This window comes from Balearica regulorum, chromosome 10 (genome assembly GCF_011004875.1).
Source record: "Balearica regulorum gibbericeps isolate bBalReg1 chromosome 10, bBalReg1.pri, whole genome shotgun sequence".
Classification (NCBI taxonomy): domain Eukaryota; kingdom Metazoa; phylum Chordata; class Aves; order Gruiformes; family Gruidae; genus Balearica; species Balearica regulorum.
The window spans coordinates 16,867,273-16,877,668 of record NC_046193.1 but is presented as its reverse complement, the minus strand read 5'-3'; positions in this window follow the sequence as shown (position 1 = coordinate 16,877,668).

Genomic DNA, 10,396 nt, shown 5'->3' with positions numbered 1-10,396 from the left:
GGGATAACTATCTCCATGTGCGGAGGATCACACTGGGGCCAAAAAACTACTGTGTCTTGCTTGACTGCAGGTCTGCTGCGTTGCACTTCAGCCATCTGTTCATCAGTCCCTCTAGCTGTAGAATAGCCTTGCTAAAAGTGATTAGCTGTGAGCATTTTGAGACCAGTTGGTGTCTACCAGCCAGGTCGGACTTTAGATAGTATGCTTTAATGTGGTACGCCTGGAGCATGATATTCTTAGAGATCTCCTGTTTCTGCAGTCTCCTTTTGATATTAGGATGGGTATCTTATAAAGATACCTTGAACCAATAGTGAGGACCATAAAGAGAAGCTTATTAACCATACCTTTGCATTGACTCCAGCTCGGGGAATCTTCCTTATGTGAACTTCATGGGAGATGCATACCAAGACACAGATGAAGCTGGTTTAGGATGTAGGTGAGGTGAGCTCTTTGCTTTCAAGGATGAAATATTTGTCTTGGGTGGGAAGTCTGTTGCAGTTCCTAGCAGAGTGCTTTGCATATGAAGGCTTTTCTCCTGTGTGAATATTCACAGGTCACTGAATAGCTGGATATTTCTGTTGTCATGCTTACAGTAAAACCTGAGCAGTGTACACTGAGTCGTATTTACAGAGACGTGCTTGAGCAGTGTAGATGGAGTCATATTTAGAGATGTGCTTGAGCACTGAGCAACGTTCATCTCCTGTGGTCTCCTACCCCTGTGCCCTGTTCCCAAGACCATGCTGAGATTCCACTTAGACGTTTTGGTTTACCCATGATTAATGTATTGGCTCCCAGGAAATAATGCTGCCCAAACTAAGAAATGGTGTGAGCATCTGCTGTTACCTTTATTTCCTAATTTTGTTGAAGCTCCCAGAGTTTGGTTGCTGTGGAACTGGTCTAACATCAGGTCCTTCTGCTGTGCTGACGATCCTCTCAGCAGGGGTGCTCCTTGTCCCCCTTCTTGAACTGGGGGCTCTTCACCTCTGCTATTGTTCTTCTCACCCCTACTGCCACCTGAATTGTTTCTGTCCAAAACAAAGCTGCTAACATCTATTTTCATTGTGCTGGATGAGCCTGCGTAGCAGTTTTGAGGAGAGAGAACAAGCGCAGCAATTCTTTTTTGGGATACTTTGTTCCTAAGCATAGGAAGTTGTAAAATTGCTGATAACGAGCTAGTTCATTCATAGCTGATGCCAGAAATGACTGCCTTCTGTCGAGGCACCATCTTCATGAAAACGAAAGAGCTGAGGACTGAGAAAAGCATGGAGCTGTCAGTTCTGACTCTTTCAGTTACAGTGGATGCTTTTTTTTTTGCCTTGAAGTCTGCTGTCTTCAACTGTTTCCCTTTGAGAGGAGTAGGTAGTCTTGGTCCAGACTGGGATCTGCTTGTGTTTTTAGTAATTAACACTTCTCCGGTGCCACTCCTCTTTTGTGGATTCTACAGACCAGATGCTAAAGGTTATTTTCCGAGCTGTTGTAAATGGCTGACACTTCAGCTCCTGTATTGTTACTGAGGCATTCTGAGAAACATTTTCTAAACGTGTTTCCCAACATCACAGTAATTCCGTATTTACTTCTCAAGATGCAGAAGATGTTTTAGTCCATAAGAGAAAACATCCCAAGACTAAAACATGATTCTTGGAACTAAATAGCTGTACTGCTTTTATGAGTATAATTTAAATCAAACTAAGTTATGGGCGAGTGACAGTATGTCTCTTGTTTCAGCAAAAACTTGTTTTGTGTTTCTGCATTCAGTGTAGAGACACAAGGATTCATTTTCTTGAATAGCTTCCTATTTTGTGTACTTAACATACTTGTGGAAAAACAAATGATCTGGGGGGGTGGATTTTGGTATTAATTCTATTTTCCCATCTTTGGTCCCACTCTATCTCTGGAACATCAGCAGATATGTCATGACTTCAGGGAGGATGGTTCATGGCTGTTTCTGGTTACAAGCACGTCTGGGAATCTAAACAATATTACAGGACATGCTGGAGCACGGATTACTCGCAACAAGGGCACATTGACCCAGACTTCTTTCTCATTACCACTTCCTTTATTTTTGTGGGCATTTTTTAGGAGTGGCCTTGACTGTAAAATTGCTGACAGTTCATTCCCTCTCCGTTTGGTCTGTGGCTTCCCCCTTAAGACTTGCAGCGAGGGTCATAATTAAATTGACTGGAAGACTTGCAAAGGGCAGATGATGTGAGGAGGTGGCCCTGTAAGTCAGTCTCCTTTACAGGGTCCTGTATTCTCCCTCCTTGAGGTACCAGCTAAGGTGGTGTGGAAGCAGGAAGTAAACTGTACAATGCGTAACCCTGATTCTAAATGCTACTGACTTGTTATTCATCTATATCTATTGGGGAAGAGCTGCTCTTCAAGGCAGGGCAGGTATCCAGAATAATGCTTTTTTTAGCCAGAGGAAGAAAATGAAATCCTGCCAACGAGGCTGAGGTTCTTGCTGCCTCAGATTTGCTGATGCAACAGTTGTATCTACCCTGCTGCCTCAGGACTGACAAATGGCAGTGAAACTGTGATGGCTACTTTGACTTGTGCTATATTAATTTGGTAAACACTATTTATGTAAGTCTACCCAGGGTTGTGCTTAACAGGATATGATCTAGGAATTCAATGTTTATATACCATAATGTGTTTGTATCTTTGTTACAATCTTTTTGTATTTAAGCATGAGTTTTAGAATACCTCACTTCTTAAACTAAAAATATCTCTGTGTTACTGAGACTGAAGAACTAGAGGAGTTCTTCAGTTTTTAAAGCTGGAATATGTTGTAGAATTCTTCTTGGCTGCACTGAGGGGTCTGAAGCCAGGGTCTTGTCTAGTCCTCTCCTTCCCAGTTTTTTTTTGCAATAGAAAGTAGAGGCAGATCAGCCAGCCACTGGGGAAGAGGAAAATCTGCTGTCACTCTAGCAAGCTCTGGGAGACTCTGGGTCCTCCTACAAGCTCTTACTGGGTCCCTGAAGTTGGTTTACACTTCTAGACAGATATCCAGCTATGTTGCAAGAAGGCAATGGCTCTACCCTTAACAGTTCACACAGCTAAGGATTGCTTGCAGCCAGAGACCTGTTTTTCAGAGTAATGAAGTAAAGCCAACAGGATTGATGACAAGGGCTTGCCTTTCCTAGACAGGATTCATCCCAGAAGAGTGTAGTGCACAGTAGCCAACGGCTCTGACATTGCTGCAGCAGAATAACCATGAACCTGGGCTACTTCCTGGCCTGTGAGTACTGTGGAGATTATTTTTTTGTAGCCTCTAGCAATGGTTTTTAGGTGGAGACATTAGACATGGTGCAAGTAATTTAATGGCAAAATTTTAGTAGCTTGTGTGCATGCTATACTCTGGTTGAGAAAGAGATATGATCCTTATTAATGCACAGGGAGCTGAAACCCTCCTGAATGTGCCTTGCATATGTTTTTAAAAGAATTAAATTACAGGACTGGATTATCCCATGGAGAATATCTCTGCTCAGAAAACAACCCGGGATATAATGTTAAATATATTGTAGATCTTAACATATGTTGTTTTTGTGCCTCTGGTGATAAGCCTGTTCAGTTAGGGGTAGCTTTATGCGTAAATCTCAGTACATATGCCAGTAGAGCCATATACCTCTGTTGCAGTTGGTGGGTTGCGCTGATATAAATTTAAGCAGGATTTGTCCACATAAAAAGAAAATGTGTGTATCTCTAATCAAATTCCACCTTTTTTATACTCCTGTTCAACTCTAGTGATTTTGGCAAAGATATGACTGTTACTAAGATCAGGCTTTGCTGTGTGGGTTTGCAGGAGATTTCAGCAAAGCGAGGCTTGCCGCTACTCGCTGTAGAATTTGTCACTGCGAAGAGTTGTTATATTCACACAGGGAAAGGCATTCAGTTAGAAGTTGTGGGGGTTTTTTGTTTGCAGTGATTTTCAGAGCCGTGCAGTTGACAGAATTAACTGTCCCCCATTAATGGAATGTGAATGTGAAGCTGCTGAAAGCGGCTGAAGAACCAGAAGAGCTGGAAAGTCTGCAGCCCATTGGCTGCACTAACAACACTGAGAAACATCTGCACTGCCAGTCTCGCAGTTCTGCCGGTTATGCTTAATTATTTAGAGTAGAGCAAACATTTAAGTCCTTTTTTTTTTTTTACTTCCTCTGAGAGTAGATGCATCAACATTTTCCTAGTGATTTGTACAGATAAGATGGTGATTCCAAGTGCATTTCATGATGCAAGATAGGCTTTTGGAGATTTTTGGATACTTAAGTGAAAAACACAAAATGATCTTGCTGTTTCATCAATCAGTGTAAAATGCTGCCTGTGATTACTTTTAATGGAGATGTTAATCTCTTGAACTGCTTGCAAAAAAATATTTCAAGTGTAACATATCGGTGCATTAAAAATAAAGTTTTGATCAGCACAACATAGTGCCAAAGTCAGTTTGCACGTTTGGCTACAGTGGAGATCAGGCTGGGGATAGTGGTGAACACAGGGACAACTTTTTGTCATTTTCTACATGCTTTCTTCCTTCTTAACCAGAAATCTTTTTCTGGTTAAAACAACTCATATTTATAGACTTTGTGCAGTGGAAACTGAAATTATTTGTCGTAGACTGAAACACATATGATGAGTAATGAAATGCATACATCTCAAAGTAACATGATGTTCTATAATATTTCATTAAATGTTTCCAATAAATCATTTACAGATGCATATCATCCATTAGAGGGCAGGAGCCTCAGGGGTTTTAATCCCAGGTTGGGCACTTATTTTCTTTTTGCTTGGAACAAATCTTTTTACTTTTCCATTAGGTTATTGTCTCTAAGTATTACTTTCTCCCTTGACACTAATGTTGTAAAGACCACTTAGTGATAATCTGTAAAGTTAATTAAGGAACAAGGTTCCACAAAAGACAAGTGTCACATACAACTGTTTATACGTTACATATTTGAAACATGCGCACTGGATAGGACTCTTCAGACAAACTGTACTGAAGTGTCATCAACCACACAACTTTGCACGTCCCCCAGAATGGTGCTTGGAGGTCAGTCTGCATTGCTCCAGAAAAGCGTTAACCTGACCAGGTTACAAATGCAATCTGCTTAGAGTGAAACATATGACAAGAAATATGATCATAGATATGACTGTGTAAAAATGAACACTTAATTGCTTTGATGCTGTATTTGAGAAGAATCCGCTGTGGATTCTCTGGTGTGTTCTCTTGCTCTTCAAAGCAGCAGCCCTGTGTTGATATGGTCTAGTTGGAGGATGTGACTACTAGTTACTGTCTGGAGTTTGGGATGGAAAAACCCTTTGAACGCAAACTACCTACACTCCCAACCTATTCTGCTGAAATCATCCATGTCCTAGGCTCATTCTCCACCAGCTGAACAAGTTCTTCATGCAGTGCTTGCCTATGTTTCAGCATTTTTACTGGACAAAATGCTGACAGTTTGGAAAAACTGGCACAGGATAACAATGAAATGGTGGGTCTAGTTATCTTGAGCATGATAACAATAGTTTCTCTCATTTGAAGGCCTAGTTCAAAGACTGATGACACCAACAGTGCAATGCCATGAATGTATCTCCAACTTTGCTTATTGGTTGATAACTGTGCTGAATCTTAGATGAATGAGGAGCTGCAGCATTCCTTATATTTGGTCTAATCAAGCACGTGATTTGTTTTACGAAGAAAAAACAGTTGAAGCTTTGATAATTGAATGTTGGAGGGAGCATTACTGGCTGGAGTGTACCCCTGAGGTGTCAATGAGAAAAAATACATAATTCTTATAGAAACTATGGTGAGAAATAACCATGGAAACAGTATCGTTTAAGCCTGCCAGGTGATGGAAACAGGCTCTTCCTCCCCCATTTTCCATTATCACAGCTCCTGTGCAGTGGAAGGAAAGCGGGGGACCAGCCAGCAGGACAACTGTGGAGTGTGAAGGAGCTCAGCTCTATGAGGCAAGGAAAGTGCTCTGTGGTCTTGTTATTCCTTCTGTATCCAGGCTATGGTCTGGGCCATGCCCAGAAGATCATGGCTGTTTTTCCAGTGGCTGAGAGAGGACATGTGGTATTCATGGCTCAGGGATGCTCAGTACTAGCCAACCTTGCAAGGATGGCTTATCCAAAACCCATGGAAGCAAGTGCTGGGGGGAAAATCATTTGAATGTCCTGGCCATTATTAGATGAGCAAGAGGGACTCCATTCCCCGTTTCCACAGTCCTGCTAATAAAGTGTATTAAACCTGAGGATCTCCTATCCCATCTGCTCACAAAAGAGCTCCTGCCCTCCTCATTAGAGCAATGGAGTGAGAGCAGCACTCAATTATCAAACTGCCAAGGGTGATGAAAATTAGTTCCACTGAGGATTTGTCTTCAAATTTTATTTTTTTCCCTGAGGGATGAGGGGAATGGATCAGAGAAGAGCAAGGTATTAATTCTATAGAAAGGAAACAGTTAAAAATGAAATAATGAAGGTACAGCTCTCCTCAGACATAGGGTGGCTGACCAATTCAACAGGATATAGGAAGGATGTGTATAGAACTGAAGATATGCCGGTCATGAAGCCAATAGAGCTGAAAAATAGGAGGATGCTTAAGAGAGTGGACACCAAAGTTGCATGGAAATGTCTTCAGGAAGACATATAATTCAGGAGAAGAAAGCCGAAAATAAATTCATTATAGAACCATTCAGGTGTTGGTGAAGGCACCAAGAGCAGCCACTTGTGAGGTAACTCAGGATGCTGCCATTGCAACATGAAACACCTAGCCAAGAAGAAGAGTTCTGCTGCTCACCCAGGCTCTTCTCTAAGCAATTAATTTAGTGTAATGTACTTGTAGCTTCATGTTTTCCAGGTCACAGTAGCTAATCATTTTTGTGTTTAAGAATAGGAAAAGGAATGGTATTAGTTACAGGCTCTACTTCTTCGTCTCCCAATCTTCCATGCACATATAATTTTCTCCTGCGTTCCAAGAGTGAACGCTTTCTCCTAATGCCCATAGAGTCATTGGGCACCGCTGTATAATTTAAGAGTTTGTCTTGTGCAAGGCAGTTTAGCACATGCAGTGTTAAGCCACTGATTCCAGCTCAAATAGAAATGTTCTACTATATTGTGCCAAATATCTGTAAGATACTAACTTCAAAACGCTTAAAAAGGGCGAGCTTCTAAATAGTGGGATCTAGGAAAGGTCTACAGGGACAGAAGGGAGAAAGGCACTTTGGAAGTGAGAAGAGCTGTTAAAGGAAGATTTCATTTTCTCTGTTTAGAAGAAGCCAAAATTTCAAGAGGGGATTGATCTTGAGTTGTTTTGGATTAGATTTTATTTCTGATTAATCTGGTCCTTGACATCTATGCCCAAAAAACCCAATTCTGTTTAAATCTTTTGAGTGGTATTACAAAATAAACATTTCAATTTTATTTGAAGGAGTTAAACAATGTGGTCGCACTTGAAGAGAGTATATTAAAGTGATGACAGATGTCCAGGTCCACTTTCCTCCATAATTAAAGCACTATTTGAATAAAACCTGAAAGGTTGTTGCCAGATCTTTTCTTTCAACATTCTTCCATTACATTTGAGGTTCAGGTTTTGTATAAACCTTGGCAGAAACTTGAGAACCATGGTTAAATCCAGACTATATTTGACAAATAGAAACAAGCGTGGTTGGGCACTTGGGGCCAAGTGCATGTTGGAGTTTTATGACTCTTTGCAATGGAGACTTCAGTCATTGATTGTGGTATTCTTTGAAAATTAGCCTCTCCCCCCCCCCCCCCCCCTTCGTTCCCAGAATTAGGATGTTTATAATACAAAATTTAAATATTTTTATTTCTGTTGCAATATTGCACCCAAAGCTTTCAACACAAATATTTTTTCTTGTTCATCTGGTTCTCACTCAAAAGTGTGAACTTTTTGCTATATTTGCTTCAAACTGCTGTTTTGAAGCAAAATCTCCATTATTTTGTTGTGGATGCTCATTCTAACAACTTTGGCCAAGCTGATATGCTTTGCTCATGACTGCATTTCAGAAGATCCCACAGAAATAAATCTATCTCCTCTACTGTGATTAGAATCTATCACACTTCTGCTGTTTGACCTTGTAGCAAGGTCTTATCAGCCAAAGCTATGTTGTTTTATGCCTATTACCCTATGTGAAATTCCTGACTGAGGTTTATTGACCCTTGCCTCCTGTTCCAGCTCTGCCAGGAGCAGGACTTCCATTTATTTGTAGTGCTTCTAGCAGTGGAAGAGGTGGGGCTGGGGAACTGTTTCTAAGCAATTACCATGCTGTGTATTAAATTAGCTATGACATACTAAATTTTTGCAATGAGTGAAAGGTATTTGCAATGCTTCTTTCTGTAAGTGTGGATTAGGTACCTAATATGCTCTCTGTTTCCTTGGGGATACAGATGATGCGACATCCCTGGAAGGCAAGGTAATAATCACTGAAGTCAGATAGAAAACTTGTTTTATCCACTGAACAGAAGGGCATCTGAATGGCTTTGTTAGTGAGGACACGAAATACAGGTGGAGTGCTGTGGCAGAGTAGGAAAAGCAGCTGAGAAGTCTAGCCTTTTCCACTGAACTGAAAAAGAAAAAAATTCAGAGCAGGATATTTGTAAACCACTTGAGAGTACACAAATCTTAAAATCTTCACAGCTGGGGTGGACTGGGGGGTCCTTGCCATGATATTGCACTAAGTTGATGTGGGATACCTACAGTACGTGTTTATCCCCATGTAACCTTAACACTGGAGAATACATCTGCTCTTCTGAGATGAAATTTTCCCTTGTCTGTCTCAAAAGGCTTAAGCATGATGTAGGGCTGGGTTGAACACTCTATCCTGAGGTGAACTGTGCTCTTAGGAAACACCCTGTAACTGTACCCAACACATGCTGGTTATTGTTCTGTAACAGGCGTGTGTGCTTATGTTTTAGTTTAACTGGGTGGGTGCTGTAAGATTGATAAAAGTTGGCAATTGCACACTTAACTGCGCTTTTCCCCCTTGTATTTAGCAGTTTTGAGAATACTATTTTCTTGCTATTAGATTATGCATCCATTGCCTTGGTAAGAGAATAACTATTTCTGCTAGAAATTGTTGTTATGGATTTATTTTTAATGCCTGCCCATTCTTAGTGCCTTTTAAAAAGAAAGGACGTGGTCTCTTCTTTTCGTTCATTAAAACCTTGTGTCTAATTGTGGAGTGTTGGTTAGACCATGAGCAGGCTGGGGTTACTCCAACGTAACGTCACCCTAACAGCTGAGTATATACATGAATGTGTATTTACTGCAGAACCATCTACAGGAATCCTGATAAACGAGACTGTATCTAAAAACTCTGATTCCTGACTATAAAGGGAACAAAACCAACCATGGTCAATAGAAATACAAAAGAAATGTTGACTTACGCATAGCATTAAACAGAAGCAAATGTCTGGATTTGTCCTGCAGAGCAGTGTGGATGCCCACTTGAGGGAAGGGAGTTTCTAGCCCGATGGGGCTGATGGCATGTGGTGGGGATGTGTGCCTTGGAAAGGAGGTAGTGCTGACAACTGGAGCCCAGAAATGGGATCCAAACTGGGGGAAGAACTGAGTCTGAATGAGTTTTGATACCTTAATGTTTGAGGTTACAGACTGGTGCTGGTAAGGACCACCTGCTGGCAACTGGGTGAAAAGTTGCCACGTTGAGCACTTGAACAAAAACTCAGTGCTTATTCCTAACGTGTTTCAGTTAGACTTTATCTCTTATTGTTATTTGGGAAATACTTTAATGCTAAACCATGCTTGATGTTGTTTTAAGCTTAAAGGAAAACCCAAACCCTCAAAATACTTGATGGTAGTGCATTACCTAAACTTACTCCTGTATTAGGGATTTTTAATTTGTTTCACTGCGGTTTTATTTTTAGTTAGTTCCTAGTGAGAGTCAATAAACAGAAGGCCATACCCAAGCTTTTTACGTAGGTTATCATGGGCATAATTTGTTTTCTCTGCTACTGGTAATAACTCCTAAGTAATACTGTAGGCACTGGCAGAAAATAAATAGCACATGTTTAACTTTAGAGGAGTGATATAAGTATGACGATATAAATAGAAAGCAGTGGTGGGGGGAAAGATTCCTGGTTCAAATGCTGTAGGTAGCACAGCTGAGACAGTGTGGAGCTAAGCAGGGAGGCAAAGCCCAACAGTTTATCTAGAACAGGGTTTGTAGGGCATGGTGTCAGTCCTTTTCTTTGGACCTAGGTTGGCCAGGCAGAAGCTAGGCTGAGCCTAACTCTCTGCTCCAGAGGAATGCTGTGGGGTACCACCACAGGCTGTTCTAGCAATCCTGTGTTCTTAGAGAAGCAAACATTTTGGAGACATGCCAAATTTCAGCTATGCAAATCTCATCTTCGGAAAGGGAAC